This window comes from Macaca nemestrina, chromosome X (assembly GCF_043159975.1).
Source record: "Macaca nemestrina isolate mMacNem1 chromosome X, mMacNem.hap1, whole genome shotgun sequence".
Taxonomy (NCBI): Eukaryota; Metazoa; Chordata; class Mammalia; order Primates; family Cercopithecidae; genus Macaca; species Macaca nemestrina.
Genome location: NC_092145.1, coordinates 91,784,089 through 91,793,105, shown reverse-complemented (window position 1 = coordinate 91,793,105; position 9,017 = coordinate 91,784,089).

Here is a 9,017-nt window from a genome sequence, read left to right as displayed (position 1 = left end):
TCTCAAGGAGTATCTTTGTGACATTCTCGGTAATTGCTGAATTTGAATGTTGGCCTGCCTTGCTAGGTTGGGGAAGTTATCCTGGACAATACACTGTAGAGTGTTTTCCAACTTGGTTCCATTCTCCCTGTCAATTTCAGGTACACCAATCAGTCGAAGATTTGGTCTTTTCACATAATCCCGTATTTATCGGAAGCTTTGTTCATTTCTTTTTGCTCTTTTTTCTCTAAACTTCTCTTCTCACTTCATTTCATTCATCATTTGATCTTCAATCACTGATACCCTTTCTTCCAGTTGATCAAGTCATTTACTGAAGCTTGTGCATTTGTCACATAGTTCTCATGTCATGGTTTTCATCTCTATCAGGTCGTTTATGGACTTCCCTACATTGGTTATTCTAGTTAGTCATTTGTCAAATCCTTTTTCAAGGTTTTTAGTTTCCTTGCGCTGGGTTCATAGTTTCTCCTTCAGCTCTGAGAAGTTTGATCATCTGAAGTTTTCATCTCTGAGCTTGTGAAAGTAATTCTCCATCCAGTTTTCTTCCATTGCTGGCAAGGAGCTGTGTTCCTTTGGAGGGGGAGAGGTGCTCTGATTTTTAGAATTTTCAACTTTTCTGCATTGCTTTTTCCCCATCTTTGCAGTTTTATCTACCTTTGGCCTTTGACCACGGTGACATACAAATGGGATTTTGGTGTGGATGTCCTTTCTGTTTGTTGGTTTTCCTTCTAACAGTCAGGACCTTCAGCTATAGGTTTGTTGGAGTTTGCATGAGGTCCACTCCAGACCCTGTTTGTTTAGGTTTCAACAGCAGAGGCTGCAGAAGAGAGAATATTGCTGAACAGCAAGTGTTGCTGTCTGATTGTTCCTCTGGAAGCTTCGTCTCAGAGGTGTACCCAGCAGTGTGAGGTGTGAGGTGTCAGTCTGCCCCTATGGGGGATGTCTCCCAGTGAGGCCACTCAGAGGTCATGGACCCACTTGAGCAGGCAGTCTGTCTGTTCTCGAATCTCAAACTTCGTGCTGGGAGAATCACTACTCTCTTCAAAGCTGTCAGACAGTGATTTCCCAGCCAGTTTGTTTACCTACTCAAGCCTCAGCAATAGCGGGCACCCCTCCCCCAGCCTCGCTGTGGCCTTGCAGTTAGATCACAGACTGCTGTGCTAGCAATGAGGGAGACTTTTTGTGCATGAGACCCTCTGAGCCAGGCATGGGATATAATCTCCTGGTTTGCCATTTCCTAAGACCCTTAGTAAAGCACAGTATTAGGGTGGGAGTGACACGATTTTTGAGGTGTTGTGTATCACGATTTCCTTTGGTTAGGAAAAGGAATTCCCTTTCCGCTTACACTTCCCAAGTGAGGCAATGTCTCGCTCTGCTTCAGCTCTCGCTCATTGGACTGCACCCACTGTCCTGTACCAAATGTCCAACACGCCCCAGTGAGATGAACCCAGTACCTCAGTTGGAAATACACAAAACACCTGTCTTGTGTCACTCATGCTGGGAGCTGGAGGCTGGAACTGTTCCTATTCGGCCATCTTGGTACTCTCCCCAAAAACTCGATATTTCCTTTTTCACCATAGACCTCAATATGCTCCCAAATATCCCTTCACAGATTCTACAAACAGTGCTTCCAAACTGCTGAATGAAAAGAAATGTGTAAATCTGAGAGATGATGCACACGTCACAAAGCACTTTCTCAGATAGCTTCCTTCTAGTTTCTACACTGGGATATTCACTTTTTCTCCAGTGGAATCAATGAGCTTCCAAATGTCCAATTGCAGAATGGACAAAAATGGTATTTCCAAACTGCTGAATCAAAAGAATGGTTTAACACTGTGAGATTAATGCACAGATCACAAAGAAATTTCTCAGAATGCTTCTGTCTAGTTATTACCTGAATAAGTTTTCTTTCTCACCACAGGCCTCAATGTGCTTCCAAATACCCCATTGCAGATTATACAAAAACAGTGTTTAAAATCTGCTGAATGAAAGGAAATGTTTAACTATGCAAGTTGAATACACACATTATAAAATGTTGTCTTAGATAGATTTCTTCAAGTTTTTATTGTGGGATATTCCCTTTTTTGACTTTGCCCTAATCATCTCCCTAATGTCCATTCACAGAATGGACAAAAACAGGGTTTCCTAAATGTGGAATTGAAAGAAAGTTTTAACACTGTGAGATGAATGCACACATCACATAGAACTTTCTCAGAATGCTTCTATCTGGTTTTTACCTGAAAAAGTTTGCTTTTTCACCATAGGCCTCAATGTACTTCCAAATGTCCCTTCCCAGATTCTACAAAAACAGTGTTTAAAAACTGCTGACTGAAAAGAAAGTTGTAACTCTGTAAGTTGAATGGATACAAAATGGTGTCTTAGATAGCTTCCTTCTAGTTTTCATCATGGGATATTCCCTTTTTCACCTTTATCCTAATGAGTTTCCAAATATCCATTTGCAGAATGGATAAAAACAGGGTTTCCAATCTGCTGAACAGAAAGAAAAGTTTGGTGATGTGAGATGAGTGCACACATCACAAAGCAGTTTTTCAGAAAGCTTCTTTCTAGCTTTTTTTTTTTTTTTTTTTTTTTTGAGACGGAGTCTCGCTGTGTCGCCCAGGCTGGAGTGCAGTGGCTGGATCTCAGCTCACTGCAAGCTCCGCCTCCCGGGTTTTTACGCCATTCTCCTGCCTCAGCCTCCCGAGTAGCTGGGACTACAGGCGCCCGCCACCTCGCCCGGCTAGTTTTTTGTATTTTTTAGTAGAGACGGGGTTTCACCGTGTTAGCCAGGATGGTCTCGAACTCCTGACCTCGTGATCCGCCCGTCTCGGCCTCCCAAAGTGCTGGGATTACAGGCTTGAGCCACCGCGCCCGGCTCTTTCTAGTTTTCATCTGATGATATTTACTTTTTCACCATAGGCCTCAATGCACTCCCAAATAACGGTTCACAGATTCTACAAAAACGGTGCTTACAATCTGCTAAATGAAGAGCAAGGTGTAACTCAGCAAGATCCAGGCACACATCACAAAGCAGTTTCTCAGACAGGTTCCTTTTAGTTTTGAGCTTGGGATATCCCCTTTTTCTTCAATGGCATCAATGAGCTCCCAAATATCCATTCACAGAATGGACAAAAATGGTGTTTGCAAACTGCTGAATACAATGAAAGTTATAACTCTGTGAGATTAAGGCACACATCACAAAGCAGTTTCTCAGAAAGCTTCTTTCTTCCTTTATCTGAAGATGTTTCCTTTTCACCACAGACCACAATGCCATCCCAAATGTCCCTATGCAGATTCTACAAAAAAGGGTTTCCAAGCTACTGAATGAAAACAAAGTTTTAACTCTGTGAGTTGAATGCACACTTCTCAAAATGGTGTCTTAGATTTCGTCCTTTCAGTTTTTACCCTGGGATATTCCCTTTTTCATCTTTGTCCTAAAGAACTCCAAAACATCTATTCGCAGGATGTACAAAAACAGGGCTTCCAATCTGCTGAATACAAAGAAATGTTTAATTCTGTGAGATGAATGCACACACCACAAAGCAGTTTTTCAGAAAACTTCCTTCTAGTTTTAATCTGAAGATATTTCCTTTTTCACTATAAGTTTCAATGCACTCCCAAATATCCCTTTGCAGTTTCTACAAAAACAGTTCTTCCAAACTGCTGAAAGTAAAGAAAGGTGTAACCGTGCGAGATGAATGTACACATTACAAAGCAGTTTCTCAGGTAGATTCCTTCTAGTTTTTATCCTCGGATATTCACTTTTTCTCCAATGGCCTCAATGAGTTCTCAAATGTCCATTCGCAGAATGGACAAAACCAGTGTTTCCAAACTGCTAAATAGAAAGAAAGCTATAACTCTGTGAGATGAATGCGCTCATTATAAAGCAGTTTCTTAGAAAGCTTCTTTCTTCATTTTATATGAAGATGTCTCCTTTTTCACCACAGGCCAAAATGCAATCCCAAATATCCCTGTGCATATTCTATAAAAACTGTGTTTCCAAACTGCTGACTGAAAAGAAACTTTTATCTCTGTGAGATGAATTCACACGTCTTAAAGCGGTTTCTCACAAAACTTTCTTATAAACTTTATCCTGGGATATTCGCTTTTTCACTTTTGGCCTCAAAGATCTCCCAATGGTCCATTGGCAGAAAGGGCAAAAACAGTTTTTCCTAACTGCTGAATCACAAGAAAGGTTTAACACCGTGATATGAATACACACATCACAAAGAAGGTTCTCAGAATGTTTCTGTCTAGTTTTTATCTGAAGTTCCTGGCTTTTTCACCTTAGGTGGCAATGCGCTTCCAAATATCCCTTTGAAGATTGTACATAGACAGTGTTTCCAAATGGCTGAATGAAAAGAAAGAAAGGTCTAACTCTGTAAGTTGAATGCACACATCACAAAATGGTATCTTAGACAGCTTCCTTCTAGTTTTTATTGTGGGATATTCCCTTTTTTGCCTTTGTCATAATGAGCGCCCTAATATCCCTTCACAGAATGGAAAAACACAGGGTTTCCAACTGCTAAAAATAAAGAAAGATTTAATTCTGTGAGATGAATGCACACATCACAAAGCAGTTTTTTTTTTCAGAAAGATTCTTTCTAATTTTTATCTGAAGATATTTCCTTTTTCTCCATAGGTCTCAATGCACTCCAAAATATCCCTTTGCAGATTCTACCAAATCATTGCTTCCAAACTGCTGAATAAAAAGAAAGGTGTAACTCTGCAAGATGAATGCAAACATCACAAAGCAGTTTCTCAGATAGCTTCCTTCTAGTTTTTATCCTGGGATAATCACTTTTTCTCCAATGGTCTCAATGAGCTCCCAAATGTTAACTCACAGAATGGACAAGAACGATGTTTCCAAACTGCTAAATACAAAAAAAGTTATAACTCTGTGAGATGAATGCACTCATCACAAAGCAGTTTTTCAGAAAATTTCTTTCTTCTTTTTATCTGAAGATGCCTTCTTTTTCACCAGAGGTGACAATACAATCCCAAATATCCCTGTTCAGATTTTACAAAAAATGGTGTTTCCAAACTGCTGAGTGAAAAGAAAGTTTTAACACTGTGAGATGAATTCACACATCACAAAGAGTTTTCTCACACAGATTCCTTCTAGATTTTGTCCTGGGATATTCACATCTTTGCTTTTGGCCTCAAAGAGCTCCCAAATGTCCATTGACAGAATGGACAAAAACACTGTTTCCAAACTGCTGAATTGAAATAAAGAAATAAAGTTTACAGGATTTTCTCAGAAATCTTCTGTCTAGTTTGTATCTGAAGATGTTTTCTTTATCACCATAGGCCTCAATGAGCTCCCAAATATCCCTTCACAGTTTCTACAAAAACGGTGTTTCTAAACTGCTGTATCCAAAGAAAGGTTTAATTTTAGGAGATGAATGCACGTATCCCAAAGCAGTTTCTCAGAAAGTGTCTTTCTTTTTTCTGAATGTGTTTCCTTTTTCACCATACACCTCAATGTGCTCCCAAATATCCCTTCACAGTTTCTACAAACACAGTGTTTCCTACCTGCTGAACAAAAATAAACTTTTAACTCTGGGAGATGAATGCACACCTCACAAAGTGATTTCTCAGATGGCTTCCTTCTAGTGTTTATCCTGGGATATTCTCTTCTTCGCCATTTGCCTCAATGAGCTCACAGATGTCCATTCGCAGAATGGACAAAAACAGGCTTTCCAATCTGCTGAATAGATAGAAAATTTTAATTCTGTGAGATAAATGCACACATAAAAAGCAGTTTCCACAAAGCTTCTTTTTAGTTTTTATATGAAGATATTTCCTTTTTCATTGTAGGTTGCAATGCACTCCCCAATATAATCAGAGATTGTACAAAAACAGTGTTTCCACACTGCTGAATGAAAAGAAATGTGTAACTCTGCGAATTGAATGCACACATCACAAAATGGTTTCTTAGATAGCTTTTTTCTAGTTTTTGTCATTGGGTATTCCCTTTTTTGCCTTTGTCCTAATGAGCTCCCAAATGTCCATTGACAGAATGGAAAAAAATAGTTTTTCCTGACTGCTGAATAGAGATAAAGGTTTAACACTGAGATAAATGGACACATCACAAAGCTGTTTTTCAGATATCTTCCTTCTAGTTTTTATCTTGGGATATTCTGTTGTCCACCATTGGCCTCAATGAGTTCCCAAATGTCCATTCACAGAATGGACCAAAACAGTGTTTCCACACTGATGAATCCAAACAAAGGTTTAATTCTGTGAGATGAATGTTCCCATCACAAAGCAGTTACTAAGAAACATATTTCTACTATTTATATTAAGATATTTCCTTTTTCCCTGTAGGCCACAATGTGCTACCAAATACCTCTTTGCAGATTCTAATAAAATAGTGTTTCCAAACTGCTGAATAAATAGATAGTTTTAACTCTGGGGGTTGAATGCACACTTCATAAAGCAGTTTCACAGAAAACATCTTTCTACTATTCATCTTAAGACATTTCCTTTTCACAGGTGGTCTTAATGCATTACCATTTATCTCTTTGCAGTTTGTAAGAAAACGTGTTTACAAACTGCTGAAAGAAAAGAAAGGTTTAACTCTGTGAGACAAATGCACAAATCACAAGTTGGTTTGTCAGATAACTTCCTTTTAATTTTTGTCCTGGGATATTCACTTTTTTGCCATTGGACTCAATGAGCTCCCAAATGTCCTTTCACAGAATGGACAAAAACATGGTTCCCAAACTGCTGAATCCAAAGAGAGGTGTAACTCAGTGAGGTGAATGCACACATCAAAAAGCAGTTTCTCAGAAAGATTCTTTCTAGTTTTCCTCTGAAGATATTTCCTTTTTCAACATTGGCTTCAATGTGCTCCCAAAGATACCTTCACAGATACTATAAAAACAGTTTCCAAACTGCTGAATGAAAAGAAAGGTTTAACTCTGTGAGATGAATGCATATATAACCAAGCAGTTTCTCAGATATCTTCTTTCTAGATTTAAAAATGGGATATTCTCTTTTTCACCATTGACCTCAAAGAGCTACCAAATGTCCATCCACAGAATAAACAAAGCAGTGTTACCACACTGCTGAATCCAAAGTATGGTTTAACTCTGTGAGATGAATGCACACATCACAAAACAGTTTCTCAGAAAGTTTCTCTCTAGTTTTTCTCACAAGAGATTTCCCTTTTCACCATAGGTCTCAAAGCACTACCAAATATCTCTTTGCAGAATACAAGAAAACACTGTTTCCAAAAGGCTGAATGAAAAATCTTTAACTCTGTGAGATGAATGCACAAATCATGAGTCAGTTTCTCAATAACTTCCTTCTAGTTTTTGTCCTGGGATATTCACTTTTTCACAATTAGCCTCAATGAGTTCCCAAATGTCCATTCACAGAATGGACCAAAACAGTGCTTCCAAACTGCTGAATCCAAAGAAAGTTTTAACTCTGTGAGTTGAATGAACACATCCTAAAACATTTTCCCAGGAAGTTTCTTTCTAGTGTTTATCTGAAGATATTTCCAATTTCATCATAGGCCTCAAAGCGCTACCAAATATCTCTTTGTAGATTCTAAGAAAACAGTGCTACCAAACAACTGAATGAAAAGACTGGTTTAACTCTGTGAGATGAATGTACAAACCACAGGCCTTTTTTGACAGATATCTTCCTTCTAGTGTTTATCCTAGGATATTCGCTTTTTTGCCGTTGTCCTCAAAGAGCACTCAAACGTCCATTCTCAGGGAGGAAAAAAACAATGTTACCAAACTGCTGAATACAAAGAAACGTTTAACTCTGTGAGGTGAATGCACACATCACAAGGCAGTTTCTCAGAAAGCTTCTTTCTGTTATTTATCTGAAGACATTTCCTTTTTCACAGGAGGCATCATTGTGCTACCGAATATGTCTTTGCAGATTGTGAGAAAACAGTTTTTCAGAACTGCTGAATGAAAAGAAAGGTTTAACTCCATGAGAGGAATGCACACATCACAGGCCGGTTTGTCAGATAACTTCCTTCTACTTTTTGCCTTGGATATTCCTTTTTTTTTTTTTTTTTTTTTTTTGCCATGGGCCTCAAAGATCTCTCAAATGTCCTTTCACAGAATGGACAAAAACAGTGTTCCCAATCTGTTGAATCCAAAATTAACTCTGTAACATGAATGCACACATCACAAAGCAGTTTCTTAGAAACTTTCTTCTTTCTAGTTCTTATCTGAAGATATTTCCTTTTTCACTGTAGGCCTCGAAGCTCTACCAAATATCTCTTCAGAGAATCAAAGGAAACACTGTTTCCAAACTGCTGAAAGAAAAGAAATTCTTAAGTCTGTGAGATGAATGTGCAAATCACAAGTCGATTTTCAGGTAACTTCCTTCTTGTTTTTATCCTGGGATATTCGCTCTTTCACCACTGGCATCAAAGAGTACCAAAACGTCCATTCACAGAATGAACAAAAACAGTGTTACCAAACGGCTGAATCCAAGGAAACATTAAACTCTGTGAGCTCAACATACACATCACAAAGCGTTTTCTCAGAAAGCTTCTTTCTACTATTTATCTGAAGATATCAACTTTTTCACCAGTGGCCTCAATGCAATACCAAGTATGTCTTCACAGATGGTAAGAAAACAGTGTTTCCAAACTTCTACATGAAAAGAAAGGTTTAATTTTGTGAGAGGAATGCACACATCACAGGTCGGTTTGTCAGATAACTTCCTTCTGGTTTTTCTCCTGGGATATTTGCTTTTTCCACATTGGTGTCAATGAGCTCCAAAATGTTCTTCTGCAGAATGAAGAAAAACGTTCTTCCCACTGTTTCTAGTTTTCATCTGAAGATATTTCCTTTTCCACCATTGTCCTCAATGTGCTCCCAAGTATGCCTTCATAGATACTACAGAAACAGTGTTTACAAACTGCTGAATGAAAAGAAAGCTTTAACTCTGTGAGATGAATGCACACATCACTAAGTGGTTTCTCAGATATCTTCTTTGTAGTTTTTATCCTGGGATATTCACTTTTTCACCACTTCAAGGAG